This window comes from Ranitomeya imitator, chromosome 10 (assembly GCF_032444005.1).
Source record: "Ranitomeya imitator isolate aRanImi1 chromosome 10, aRanImi1.pri, whole genome shotgun sequence".
Lineage (NCBI taxonomy): Eukaryota > Metazoa > Chordata > Amphibia > Anura > Dendrobatidae > Ranitomeya > Ranitomeya imitator.
Window position 1 is genome coordinate 32,299,129 of NC_091291.1, and position 15,942 is coordinate 32,315,070.

Genomic DNA, 15,942 nt, shown 5'->3' on the forward strand with positions numbered 1-15,942 from the left:
GCGGAATGTTGTGTTTCCTGTCGTCATGGAGATAGAACACTCCTCATCTACATGACAATGCGCAGTCAGGGACACATAACCCAACAGTGAGACCTGTAACCTTCCACTCATCGGTATTGTAGAGACACAAATGGTGACCATAGTCATTAATAATAATGAAACCCACATGTGAACCCCTGTATTAGGTCTCGCAACTCCTGAATAGTAAATTTCCATAATGCAATTGTCTGTGGAGGATCAATAACATCATAATGTATATGAAAAACAAGATTATGAAGAATCCTCAATGTACGCAAGACCCTACATTTAATGCATACTTGCTCATTTTAGAAAAATAAATGACTATTTCAAAAACTGAATTTTTTTTTTTTTTTGCAAGCACACCGCTAAATCAAATACTGATCCTAGAACAGATCCATTAAAATTACAGCCCTCTAGACCAGTCCCCTTGTTTACAGACATCCAGGCCAGAACCTTGAAAAGTCCCAGAATTCAGACTAGTCTACCTCCTATTTAAAGGGAACCTGTCACATGTAAAAACACTGCTACCTGCAGATATGAGGTTAATCTGCAAGTTAATAGCATTCTGAACCTGCACTTTGGGGAACGCTGCTGGGAGAAAATGAACTTTATTTTCCCCCGGCACCGTGCCACCGTGCCAGTTTGTCACGGGGGCGGCGCCGGTGCTCGTTCAGTTACTGCTCTGTGCATAGAGAGTGGCAGCTGTAACCGTGCCCCCGACAGAAAGAACTGATAATTTGGGGGGTCTACTAAGAGGTCTGGGATTTCCGCTTCATCCAACACAATAAGTCTTTTTCCCTATTTGCCAATGATTCCACTTAAAGGGATCATTTGACCTCTACTTTATATTTCAGCCAATATTTTTTTCGCACCACATGATCACTTCATCTCGCATCAACCCAAATGGCTAAAGGGACATTTCCAAAAACTATCAATAATCAATATTTACAACTTTAACAAAGCCCCTGAAAATTTGGGGAGAGGTTTTTTTTTTATTATGGATTTTGTATTTGTGGATTAGTAAAAAAAACAACAACAAAAAAACACTAGGTGGCGCTATGTACCATATTTTTGTAGTTGAACCTCCCCCAATATCCAGTGACCCCCAAATATCATATGCATGCAATCAAATTAGGTATAACTGACTGTGTCTGATTCACCTCAATTGGCTTTTTATAAATGTATATTTAAACAAATTATAATTGTTAAAACAATATTAACACTTTCCAAACTTATCTGTACAGACAGAGCAGCTTCCCCCCCCCAAAAAAAAAAAAATCAAAATTGGATCCAAATTGATCATAGATCCCTGTATTGGCTCCGTACATGCTATGTATGAACTGGCCTTAGGGTGTTAGTTATGGTGATGAATCGTGGAGTAATGGGAATTAGATATATTTTTATTTTCTTACTAGATGGCAGCCCGATTCTAAAGAATCGGGAGTCTAGAATCCATATATACTTTATTTATTCAAATGTAAGAATAATACAATTAATAAATAATAGTAAGAAAGAACAAAAATAATAGGCAGTATATGGAGAAAACACCAAACAAAAGTTCAAAATTGGTGTGAAAATGTCACTGAACCACTTCACAACTAAATATATATAGTTTTGGTAAATGGTATTATCATTTTTTTGACGAAATTCGGCAGGAGCTTGAAGAGCAACGTCACTGGGCCCGCCTCCACGCAGTAGAAACTTGCTGTGAGGTAAAAATTCAAAAATCACACCAAAATGGCGGGCGGAGTGTGTCACAGTACGGCACGTTTCTGATTGGTCGCTCGCAGCAGGCGGCAACCAATCAGACACTGGACACTGTTGATGTCACTTAGCTCCGGACATTAGCTCCGGACATTAGCTCCGGACATTAGCTCCGGACATTAGCTCCGGACATTAGCTCCGGACATTAGCTCCGGACATTAGCTCCGGACAAAGCCACGGAAGTTGGCACAAATTGCAGGAAGTAGTATTCTAGGCAATTATATATTAGATTTATTAATGAGCTCTACTGTTTATTTTATTTAGTATGCATTGCTTATAACTCCACTATATCATTATACTATTTACCATGCATTGTATTAATTAACCCCTAAAGGAGGTTTTTTTTTTGCTTTAAGAAAACGCTCTTAGATTTATGCTCCTATCACCGCTGCAGCCAATCACTGACTGTACATTGCTTGTGTGAGACAACGACGGAAGACATAGCTGGGTCAGTGTGTGGGCTATGGGGGACTACAGTGAGTGCCGGACCAGCAGATGGCGCCCTGATGATTTAGAAGTGGCCTACTTATTCCTGTGCATAGGCTGGTGGAATTTAAAGGGATAGTTCATTTTGGCCCACTCTTGAAAGATACTCCCATGGGTGAGAATTGCCCATTCTCTGGTGTACCCCATGGTGTCATATATGCAAAGTTTAGCTTGTTTCAAGTTAGGCCCGGTCTAAGTGACCTGATGATAATATTGACTCCATTGCAACTTACTGTTACAACTGTTTTGCTGTTGTTGCAACTTGCACAGTCTTTAGATCCTTAAAGATACAGCCAATTTTTGTTTTGCCATTTCAAATCTTCCTCCTCCTTCTTTCCAAGAGTGAGAACATTTTTTTTTTTTATTTCTCTGACAACATAGCTGTGCGAAGGCTTCTTTAAGGCTTCTTTATTTGTTTGTTTTTTTTTTTTGTGGGTTGAATTATGGTTTGGAATGACCCCATTCACTTTTACCATATCATGTGCTGAAAAACAGAAAAAATTCCAAATGTGGTGAAATGCTTTTTTTTTAATTTAAACAAAACAAAAAAAAAACAATACAGCTATTGTTTCTTGTGGTGTAGTCTTTACAGCGTAAAAATGACAGCATACTACAGGACAGTTAAATTACGGGGTTACCAAAGTTTTAAGATTTTGTTATCAGTTTAGTGCCTTAAAAAAAATTCTGAACTTTGTAAAAAAAATAATATATATATATTGATTTGTATCGCCATTTCCTGAGACCCATAGGTTTTAAATTTTTCCATTGATGGACTTGTGTCAGGGCTTGTTTGTTGCGCGGTGAGATGTAATTTGTATTGATATGATTTTCGGGTGCATATGACATTTTTATCCTTTTTTTTATTTAAAGCATTTACCTTATGGGTTAAATATTAGATTGGACTTTTATAACCAGCGCAACACGGTATGTGCTTATTTTTTGGGGGGAAGGGGTATGGGGAGGCTATACAAACTATTATGGCATCCTGTCCATGATGTAAAGAGGGAAGGGGTTAATATATTCAGAATTATTTATTCTTAAAATTGTAAATATTCTTTTACCATTACGGTTCTGTAAACACAATGAAAAATATATAAAACAGATAATAAAAAAAATGACATGCTTATTTCAGGGTTTAGCCATTAAAAGTACAGTAAAACTGGGGAAGACGTTACTATAAATGGCACTTAGTATGTTGGGGGCGCGTTATACACGGAGCATTGGGTAAAGGGGGCTTCAAGTTACACCTCAATTAGGAGGATACTCCTATGATAAAATAATCACTGGACTTGTTGGAAATTGGAGGAAGTGTTGATTTAATCTACAGCTCCCCCGAAGGATTAATGAAGTATTACACAACTCTTCTTTAAAATCAGTGGTCTGTTCTTGCAATGCATGAGCATTAGAGAGGTTGTTTGAGTGTTTTGGGGAGTTATATGTTTTGGGATGGGAATTAGAGGCAGACTAGTTTTTTTTGCATTAGCTTAAACCCTAAAATAGCAGTCTGTGTGATTTATTAATCTATGTAGATTAATACCACTTTGGCTTTTTTTTTCACTGTACAAAAAAAAAATGCCAGCCTAAACGGTCAGATTGTCTCTAGAACTTGACTCTCCGAACCTTGCTTGGTCTGAAAGCCTCCTTAAGAAATCGGACTCTAGCTATCTTCCTACATAAATAAACTGCAATGGAGATTCAAAAGTCTCATCAAAGAGGGTCTATGTGGCAGCCGAGCCTTGTACCGGGTGGGGCACAATTTATTCTTAGCTCAACCATCTGTCGTCTGGAATGCGGCGAGTGTAGGAACAAGGCTTCATAAAGCCAGGACCATGCCAGCAGACCAGAATCACAGTGTCACATACAGTGTCAGTATGAGCTCCTCTAAGGTTTTTTTCCCCCTTGATAATAACTATCGCTTGCACGTGTTTTTGACCTGTGCCAATATCTCAATAAGGGGCAAGATTTGATTACGCAGAACTACTGACAAATAAAAAGACTGGATTGAGATGCTCAGAAAGTTTGGTTTTCAGTTTGGTCCTTCGCGATGGCTAGAGCAGGGCAGTGTTCACAACTGTGTCGGAGAACCTCTGCCAAAGCATCATGAGAACCTCAGCCACTTAACGGGACCTTGGAACGTCATGACGTGGCACGTGTTCAACTTACCAAACTTCAAGGTGGAGACACCAGGTGAATGGCACTCCCATGGATAAAAGTAGTGCAAAAATAAAATACATTTATGAAAACAATAAAACACAACACGTTTCGGCTACATCCAGCCTTTCTCCGGTGTCACCTGAGGAAGACTGGATAAAGCCGAAACACGTTTTATGGTCTTTATTTTATTTTGGCACTACTTTTATCCACTCACCTGGTATCTTCACCTTAATTACACCCTGCCAGGATTCCCTTGGAGGATATTCAAACAGTACACCAATTGGATCTGGTTTATGTGATTTTGGAGTTGTCCAATTATGAAACTTCATCGAGTGAGAAATTTCCCTATCAATTGTCTTAACAATTCCAATCATACACTCGGAAAGCTCTACTTACTCTTCGTCTCCTTCAAAGGACATTCAACATTCCACCAACATGAATTCCTTGACGCTTTTCTTCTGTATGAACCAAATCACTTCCACTTGGGTTGTCCAGTGTCGTAATTTGGGGTTCTGAACCCCTCACTTACCTTGTGTTACTTATCATAGTTTCCAACAGTTCTGAATTTTTAGAAGCAAATTTGGTCAAGTCCTGGTTATAAAAGGGCAATGGTTTATGTAGCCTCTCCCAAAAGTGAGCGTTCACCATTGTCTTATGGCTGCTCGTGGGCGCGGGTTGTAAACATTCCTAATTTAGAAACCAAGTTGGTAAGTATGTCTTTTTTTCTTCTTTATGGTGCAGAAGGACATTTGGGTACATAACAAAGATGATCCCTTCTCTGAAAACGATAAAACCGGAATCTTCTATCTGCATGATAAGAGATAACTTTACTAATGGGTGGCGGTCCGACGGCAGTGCTCCATTCTCCTCATCACTGTAGATCCCACTGATCAATACGTTACTATGTATCCTACTTATAGATGATAACTTTTTTCCACCGGATAACCCCTCGAAGGTGGGTCATGTGCTTAAGTAACCCATTGCCATGGGCCCTACATGAAAAAAGGCGGCCTTTACATTACTTTATTTAAAGAGAACATGTCACTAACTAAAAAAGCCAGGTATTGTTCTCATTTTATTCCCTCATCTACCGAGTATTCCACTTTTAATTTTATTTTTAAATTGACCATACGGTTCCCATGATATGAGCCTTTTGATTTAGTGTTAATATTTATGTTCATTAAGGAGGGGTGTGGCTCACAGGATCCTCAGGGGCGTGTCTTTAGGATGTTTTATATAATTACCCTGTGAGCACCGCCCCTTTCATAAAAGCCGTTAAAATTAGCGCTAAATAAAAAGGCCAATGTCTCTGAAACTGTATGGTGGATTTTGAAAAAAGGAAACAGCAACAATAGTCAGGTAAGTGGCTGGAATAAAATAAGTAAACATTGGCCACTTTTGACCTAGTGATGGATCCTTTTTAAATTATTTTCAACCATGTTATGAAGGTTATTGGATTTTTACATATCCCGTTTTGAATCTCCTTCCGCCCATTATGTCCTGACAGTCCTTGCCCTCTAATGCATGCTGGGAGATGTAGCTTTTTTGTATGCTATTTAATTGTATTTATTTTAATTATATTTTTTCTGTCTATATGTATTCTATCACAGTAGAGTCATCTGGAGAAAGTCTTTAAAAGCCTACAAAGTTTTTTTCCTTCTAATTTTAGTTCTTTGCTCCTCCATCTTTTGGCTGTAATTTCAGATCTGACCTCATTGGTGCCTGAAAAGAAGCTGCCTGATAATTATGAATGGGAGCCTGAGTTGCAGGAGAAATATTGTAACAGGTAAGACTGGAATCAGGTTGGCGGTGGTAGAGTTTCTGCTGCCCTAGGCACTTTTAGTGCTACCTCCCCCTTTGGTGAGTATGACACTATCGGCAGTGACTTTGCCATAAATCGCTGATGTGAAAGTCGCATGTGAGTGAAGTGTCCATGTGACGACTACTGGAACCGGCAGAGCTGAATCCTGACATCGCAGCTTCTGAATTTTCACAACGCATGCACTGCACACTACTAGGATTCTCCCTTGCCGGTGGACGGTCATGTCAGCACAAGCATGCGATTTGTATACTTCTGACCACATTCCGACTAGACGTGCCCGGCCTCGCTCAGTTCATTTTCATAGTGAGGCCACACATGTCTAGTCAGCACGTGACCGCATGTATGTAAATCGCCAGCACGAGAGAATCCTGACAGTGTGCAGTGCGCCCTGTGAGAAGTCAGAAGTCTGCAGTCACATAGAATGACTGCAGAATCATTACAAACCTGGACAACCCCTTTAATGCTCCTAACATAAATAAAACATGAGAGTTAGTTAGTATCACATATAACATTTACATCCAGGTACCTTATAGATGACGTCGTCTCTGTAGTCGATCTCCTTCTTTTCTTCATCTTGTCCAGACCCCATGATGAGTTTTCTCATCCACAACTGTCTCTGCAGACCTCCATCTTCTCCGCTCTTTTGCAGAAAATCTCCACATGATGCCCTTAAAGATAGAAGTGTCATAATGCTCCTGAATGAATAATTGCCCCTCACTATATTGTCTGCACAAAATATGACCCCCACACTGTCCCTCTTATGGTACATGCTCTTCACACTGACCTCTCCTTTCCATACCGACCCCATTTTCACACTGTCCTCTCACACTGTGTCCCGCTCTATAGGGCCCAGTATTTATACTGTACTCTCATCAGACCCCCCCTCCTTGGTATACTGTCCCTTCCTGGCTGTGCCCTTACACTGTTCCTCCATGCTACGTCCCCACTACTCAGTTTCTATTCTGTTCCCAATCACTTTTCTCCCCCCATACTGTCTCCTCACACTATTCCCCTCCCTCCTCTGTCATGATAAGGTAATGCAGTACCACAATGGACATTGAGGTCAGAGCACATACAGTGACCTGACAATAACCCAAAAACATAGAACGAGCTCTGAGACGTGGAAACTCTGCTGACCGCAATCCCTAATCCTCTCCAACACGATAAAGGCAGCCGTGGATTGCGCCTAACGCTCCCTATGCAACTCGGCACAGCCTGAGAAACTAGCTAGCCTGAAGATAGAAAATAAGCCTACCTTGCCTCAGAGAAATACCCCAAAGGAAAAGGCAGCCCCCACATATAATGACTGTGAGTAAAGATGAAAAGACAAACGTAGAGATGAAATATATTTAGCAAAGTGAGGCCCGACTTTCTGAACAGAGCGAGGATAGGAAAGGTAACTTTGCGGTCAACACAAAACCCTCAACACAAAACCCTACAAAACCCACGCAAAGGGGGCAAAAAGACCCTCCGTACCGAACTAACGGCACGGAGGTACACCCTCTGCGTCCCAGAGCTCCCAGCAAGCAGGAAAAAACAAATAGACAAGCTGGACAGAAAAAAACAGCAAACAAAATAGCAAAGCAGAACTTAGCTATGCAGAGCAGCAGGCCACAGGAACGATCCAGGAGGAAACAGGTCCAATACTAGAACATTGACTGGAGGCCAGGATCAAAGCACAAGGTGGAGTTAAATAGAGCAGCACCTAACGACTTCACCACATTACCTGAGGAAGGAAACTCAGAAGCCGCAGTACCACTTTCCTCCACCAACGGAAGCTCACAGAGAGAATCAGCCAAAGTACCACTTGTGACCACAGGAGGGAGCTCTGCCACAGAATTCACAACACTCCTCATACTGTCTCCTCTCACATCCCTCCTGTTCACCATATTGTCTCCTCATATATTTACCCCCTCACTTTCTATACTGCCTGCTCACCTGACTCCCCATACTGTGTCTGCACACATCCCATCACCCTCACTCCCCGTACTCTGTCCACATACATTTTTCACAACGCTACTCATACTGTGCCCGCATACATTCTCCCATTCGCTCCCCATACTGTCTGCACCCATCCCCCATACTGTTTCCTCATACATGCCCCCCATTGCCCATACATGCCCCCCATTCCCCAGTACTGTTTCCTCATACATGCCCCTATCCACCGGACTGTTTCCTCATACATGCCCCCATTGCCTAGTACTGTTTCCTCATACATGCCCCCCATTCCCCCATACTGTTTCCCCATCTTCCCCTTTGCTCTTCATTTTGTGTCCTCAAATATCCCCCCACACATTAAATCCCCCATCCCCCCACTCCATGCCCGCTGCCTTGGGGTCATCCTTGATTCTGACCTTTCATTCACCCCCTACATCCGATCACTGGCTCGCTCTTCTTACCTGCATCTCAAAAACATTTCTAGAATTCGCCCTTTTCTTAATTTCGACTCTGCAAAAACTCTGACTGTTTCACTTATTCATTCTCGTCTGGACTATTGTAACTCTCTACTAATCGGTCTCCCTCTTGCAAAACTCTCCCCGCTCCAATCTGTCCTGAATGCTGCAGCCAGGATCATATTCCTCACCAACCGTTACACCGATGCCTCTACCCTGTGCCAGTCATTACACTGGCTACCCATCCACTCCAGAATCCAGTACAAAACTACTACCCTCATCCACAAAGCACTCCATGGCTCAGCACCACCCTACATCTCCTCCCTGGTATCAGTCTACCACCCTACCCGTGCCCTCCGCTCCGCTAATGACCTCAGGTTAGCATCCTCAATAATCAGAACCTCCCACTCCCGTCTCCAAGACTTTACACGTGCTGCGCCGATTCTTTGGAATGCACTACCTAGGTTAATACGATTAATCCCCAATCCCCACAGTTTTAAGCGTGCCCTAAAAACTCATTTGTTCAGACTGGCCTACCGCCTCAATGCATTAACCTAACGATCCCTGTGTGGCCTATTTATAATAAAAAAAAAAAAAAAAAAGGTTCCTCGCATCATGTTCTCATACACTTTATGCAGTATTAGCCCTCTGTGTCTGTACTGCTACATACTTAGGCAGGTAACTGGTTCATGCAGCTTTACATGAACACCTGAGCCTTACACTATAGCTGGTCCGAATAACTAAAGCAATTGTTACCATCCACCTCTCGTGTCTCCCCTTTTCCTCATAGTTTGTAAGCTTGCGAGCAGGGCCCTCACTCCTCCTGGTATCTGTTTTGAACTGTATTTCTGTTATGCTGTAATGTCTATTGTCTGTACAAGTCCCCTCTATAATTTGTAAAGCGCTGCGGAATATGTTGGCGCTATATAAATAAAATTATTATTATTATTATTATTATTAATTCTCCCCACACATAATAAATCCCCCATCCCCACTCAAATTGTTCCCACACACAATAAATCCCTCCATCCCCACTCCAATTGTTCCACACATAATAAATCCCTCCATCCCCACTCCAATTGTTCCCCCCTCCCATCTTGTATGAATGTCTCAGCTCCCCCCCTTGTATCAATGTCTCAGCTTCCCCACCTTGTATGAATGGCTCAGTTTCCTCCCCCTTGATTGAATGGCTCAGTTTCCTCCCCCTTGTATGAATGGCTCAGTTTCCTCCCCCTTGTATGAATGGCTCAGCTTCCTCCCCCTTGTATGAATGGCTCAGTTTCCTCCCCCTTGTTTGAATGGCTCAGTTTCCTCCCCCTTGTATGAATGGCTGTTTCCTCCCCCTTGTATGAATGGCTCAGTTTCCTCCCCCTTGTATGAATAGCTGTTCCCTCCCCCTTGTATGAATAGCTGAGTATCCCCCCTTGTATGAATGGCTCAGTTTCCTCCCCCTTGTATGAATGGCTGTTTCCCCCCCTTGTATGAATGGCCCAGTTTCCTCCCCTTGTATGAATGGCTCAGCTCTCCCCCCTTGTATGAATGGTTCAGTTCCCCCTTTGTATGAATGGTTCAGTTTCCTCCCCCTTGTATGAATAGCTCAGTTTCCCCCCCTTGTATGAATGGCTCAGTTTCCTCCTCCTTGTATGAATGGCCCAGTTTCCTCCCCTTTGTATGAATGGCTCAGCTCTCCCCCCCTTGTATGAATGGCTCAGTAGTTTCCTCCCCCTTGTATGAATGGCTCAGTTTCCTCCCCCTTGTATGAATGGCTCAGTTTCCTCCCCCTTGTATGAATGGCTCAGCTTCCCCTCTTGTATGAATGGCTCAGTTTCCTCCCCCTTGTATGAATGGCCCAGCTTCCCCCCCCCTTGTATGAATGGCTCAGTTTCCTCCCCCTTGTATGAATGGCCCAGCTTCCCCCCCTTGTATGAATGGCTCAGTTTCCTCCCCGTTGTTTGAATGGCTCAGTTTCCTCCCCCTTGTATGAATGGCCCAGCTTTCCCCCCCTTGTATGAATGGCTCAGTTTCCTCCCCTTGTATGAATGACCTAGCTTTCGTCCCCCCTTGTATCAATGGCTCAGTTTCCTCCCCCTTGTTTGAATGGCTCAGTTTCCTCCCCCTTGCTTGAATGGCTCAGTTTCCTCCCCCTTGTATGAATGGCTCACTTTCCTCCCCCTTGTATGAATGGCTCAGTTTCCTCCCCCTTGTATGAATGGCTCAGTTTCCTCCCCCTTGTATGAATGGCTGTTTCCTCCCCCTTGTATGAATGGCTCAGTTTCCTCCCTCTTGTATGAATGGCTCATTTTCCTACCCCTTGTATGAATGGCTCAGCTCTCCCCCCCTTGTATGAATGGCTCAGCTCTCCCCCCCTTGTCTGAATGGCTCAGTTTCCTCCCCCTTGTATGAATGGCTCAGTTTCCTCCCCCTTGTATGAATGGCTCAGTTTCCTCCCCCTTGTATGAATGGCCCAGCTTTCCTCCCCCTTTAAATAAATTAAAAAAAAAAAACAGAACAAAAAACTTGCTCAGGTGCCGCCCCCCCTGCATCGTCCCGCCCTAGGCACGTGCCCTCAAGTGCCTAGTAGCAAATATGGCCCTGGCGGTAGGGACGTCTGGACAAACTATTTTGTGAGGCTGCCATACTACTTCTGAATTTCGAAGCCCACCAGCCTCATATAGGAGAAGTGGTCACGCATGTGTCTGTGAAAGTCATGGAGACTCGCCAGCCAGCGATTCCCAAAGACTTAATTTCCCTGTAGCACCCCTGCAGGATAAATGAAGTATTACATAATTTTCCCCAAAATCAATTTAGCTGCAGTGCCCCCGCAGGATAAATGAAGTATTACATAATTTGCCCAAAAATCTATTTAGCTGCAGTGCCCTGCAGGATAAATGAAGTATTACATAATTTTCCCCAAAATCAATTTAGCTGCAGTGCCTCCGCAGGATAAATGAAGTATTACATAATTTTCCCCAAAATCAATTTAGCTGCAGTGCCCCCGCAGGATAAAAGAAGTATTACATAATTTGCCCAAAAATCAATTAAGCTGCAGTGCCCCGCAGGATAAATGAAGCATTACATAATTTGCCCAAAATCAATTTAGCTGCAGTGCCCCCGCAGGATAAATGAAGCATTACATAATTTGCCCCAAAATCAATTTAGCTGCAGTGCCCCCGCAGGATAAATGAAGTATTACATACTTTGCACAGAAATCATTAAGTTGTTTATTCAATGGCGGATGTTTCAGGTCCTCCAGAGTAAAGCTGGCCATACGTATTGGATAGCAATCTATCCTGACACCTTCATACTCAGTAATGCACAGCTTAGCTTATCTCCCTGATCGGGCAACTAAACTCCAATCTCCTGATCCTCCTGTTGCCCAACTTAAACCGTCGGGGGACAGTTCGGATACCCACATACATATCAGATGATCAGCCGATCCCGACGTATTTGGCTAATCTGGCCAACTTTTATTCAATGTGTATGGGGGACCTTAACGAGTAACCATAATTTCAGTTTTTTATGTCATATATCAATAGTACTGGTGAAAATAAGAAACTTTGTAATTTATCTTATCAGAGAAATCTGCCTCTTTGGACTGATAATTCATTCACTGATAATTCAAAATTCTCAATTCACAAGTAAAATCTGCATTCAGTGAAAACAGCTTTTCTAATTACTGAGATGACAGTTGGTGCTTTTAAAATTCTATGGAGGTGGGAGGAGCTAAGGGCCGACACAAGTCAGTTACGGTTCTCCATAGAACTTTATGAACACCAACTGTCATCTCCTATCTCAATAATGGAAAAATCTGAAAATGGTGAATTGAAGATAATCGATCAGTCCAGGAGGAGAAAGAAGCAAATTTCTCTGTTAAGATATATTACAAAGTTTCTTATTTTCTTATGTATTATTGATTTATGGGGAAAAATAAAAATAATGATCTTTGTCTTTATTGTGGATACTAGATAATCGCATTGAACAGGGAACTCACCTCATTTTTCATGAGTATTTTTTTTTTAAGTATGTCTTGTAAGGCAGCAGCCCCTTTAATGCCACGTAGGTTGGCAGCACGTGTTGGCATTGTGGTGACGATCCATGTTCAACACCATAACAGCTGCAGCAATGGGTGGTACAGTCAGAAGATTCCAGAACGGATCTCTCTCTGGATAACACCGGTCCATGTGCTCATGTGCCGGTGGAGCGGACTGAGGCCGAGTCCCCTGCCCACACCCATCACAACAAATGGTCCATGAAATGGTCAGGCCAGTGCCAGCAGAGGATTATGCCACCTACACAAGTATTTACGTCATTTTCCACTCTGAAGGGGGCACGTAGCCGATACGGCCCCCGAAACTCATCAGAGAGGGACAATTATGCAAAAAAAAAAGACACAGATGCCTAAGCAAGTCCTATAGGAGAGGTCTAAAAACTGGGGCAACTGCAAGTCCCAGCACAACTAGCAGAGCAAGCAAGGACTTCCATTCTGAACAGATATCCATAGTTCTAGTATATATTTATAAATATATATATATATTTTCTTAAAACTCTGCCAATCCTCTGTTATTCTTCCTGGAAATGTGAATTAATTGACAACTGGGCGTAACCATTTTTCTTGTCTAAAGGAGGTAGATCCCTAAAGAGGCTGACACTGGTAGCATTGATTGGTCTGTGTCAGATTACAATATATATACACTTCCAGGATGAATAGCAGAGGGACAGCACAATAAAAATTCCAAGGAAAGATACTGCAGAATTGATTTTGGCGAAGAACTTCAGTATTTAAAGGATTTTCTAAAATAGACATGCTGGAAAAGCGGACTGGAACTTTTTAAAGTTATTCCCCCTTCACTTTGAAATAAGAAACATTCAGCCATTTTTTTTGGCAGACCGAGCCGTGATGGAGTTGTCACTCATTTCCATAACTCCAAAAGATATCAGATATGCCTTGGTCTGTCTACACAAACAGTGATTGTAGCACTTTTGTTAGTCTATTCATCAACCAGGAGGATCAGGATGAACATCAAAAAACGTTGCTATAGTTATAAACTTGCACCGGTACTTGTAGTACTACTGCAGCAGATGCACATCCACCATCGTCTGTCTCACAGGTTTTTACTGTAGGCAAATAACCTTGCGAATTGAGTTATTTCTTAGACCTCTGAGATTTGCTGCTCAGACGTTATATAATTAACACTACAGCATGTTTGTGTGTATAGTGAAGTGGTTTGCCCATTAATTTCTAGAACAGAAAGGAAAATTGCATGGTGTATACAATGCAGCCTCTTGCCATGCAGTCTGCCTTTACTAACATGCAAAAGAATGGCTAATTCTATAGAACTAGAACCATAAGAACACAAATACATCACCATAATCACCATTGGTACATGAATACATCTCCAGAACCATATTCAGTATGTGAATACAGCAACAAACTACCATCAGTACATGAATACATCTCCAGAACCATATTCAGTATGTGAATGCAGCAACAAACTACCATCAGTACATGAATACATCTCCAGAACCATATTCAATATGTGAATACAGCAACAAACTACCATCAGTACATGAATACATCTCCAGAACCATATTCAGTATGTGAATGCAGCAACAAACTACCATCAGTACATGAATACATCTCCAGAACCATATTCAGTATGTGAATACAACAACAAACTACCATCAGTACATGAATACATCTCCAGAACCATATTCAGTATGTGAATGCAACAACAAACTACCATCAGTACATGAATACATCTCCAGAACCATATTCAGTATGTGAATGCAGCAACAAACTACCATCAGTACATGAATGCAGCACCAAAGCCACCATCCGTATATGAATATATTACCAGAACCATCAATAGTACATGAATATAACAGAAGAATCACCTTTAGTATAAAAATCCAGCACCAGAACAGCATGGCAAACAATGGCTCTAATCAATGGTAATATTATTGGCTGTCAGAAAACTGCGGTTCCCAAGCTGTCAGATGACCGCGTGAGCTAGCAGCTCTTATAGGCGGTAAAATGTTTACTGATGCATAGACTTGATGTCACCTGACAATACAAAGGTAACATCAACCCCACAGATATTAACCCCACTTGCCACTGCCACAGGGCAAGTGGGAAGAGTCGAGCAAAGTGCCAGAATTAGCGCATCTAATAAATGCGCCTTTTCGGGCGACAGCTGCGGGACGCTATTTTAAGGCTGAGGGGGGCCAATATCCATGGTCCCTTACCAGCCTGAGAATACCTGCCCCCAGCTGCCTGCTATAGCAAGGCTGGCTGTCAAAAATGGGCGGGACCCCATGCCATTTTTTTTTTAATTATTTATTTAAATAATTTAAAAATACGATATTGGAACTCCTCAATTCTTGATAACCAGCCTTGCTGAAGCTGACAGCTGAGGGTTGCAGCCCGCAACTGTCAGTTTTGCCATGCTGGTTATCAAACATAGAGGGGAACCCGCATCATTTTTTTATTTATTTATAGCGCCGTCGCCATCTGGTGGATACGCCCTTCAGTGGCACCTGCTCTCACTGTTATCAGCGACAGCCTCTATGACCGGCAATAAACTTTTAACCATCGATCACAGCTGCTGGCTCATGCAGCTCTCTGACCGCCGTTCAGAGTCGCCGGTGTTTCTCACCGGTCTTTCCTTTCATCATGCAAATGACAATGTGGGAAACGCCAATGTTTGGGGTGCTGAAACCAAAAAGTAACCGACTTCCTGGAGAAGTCTGTTGTTGTGAATTCCGCTCTTGGGCTCCCTCCGGTGGTTGTAAGTGGCACTTTTGTGAGTTCTGCTCTTGGGCTCCCTCTTGTGGTTTCTAGTGGTATGGCTGCTCCTTGGAGTTAGCTGTCATCAGCTGCCTCCACTTATCGTCTCTTCTGCTCGGCTATTTAAGTCTGGCTCTATCTTCAGCCAGTGCCACTTGTAAATGGTTCCTGGTTGGATTCACATCTCTTTGGAGTTCCCTGTTATCCTGACCAGTTCAGCTAAGCTAAGTTTTTGCTTACCTTTTCTGTCCATAGATTGTGGACTTATCCATTCTGTGCTTTCTATATTTGTCCAGCTTATCAGTGTGAATTATTCTGTCTTGCTGGAAGCTCTGGGAGGCAGATTTGCCCTCCACACCTTTAGTCAGGTGTGGAGATTTTTTGTAAACTCTGTGTGGATTTTTGTAGTGTTTTATACTGACCGCACAGTATTCCATCCTGTCCTATCTATTTAGTTAGACTGGCCTCCTGTGCTCATCCTGGTTTCATTCTGTGTATGTCTTTTCCCTCTCCAC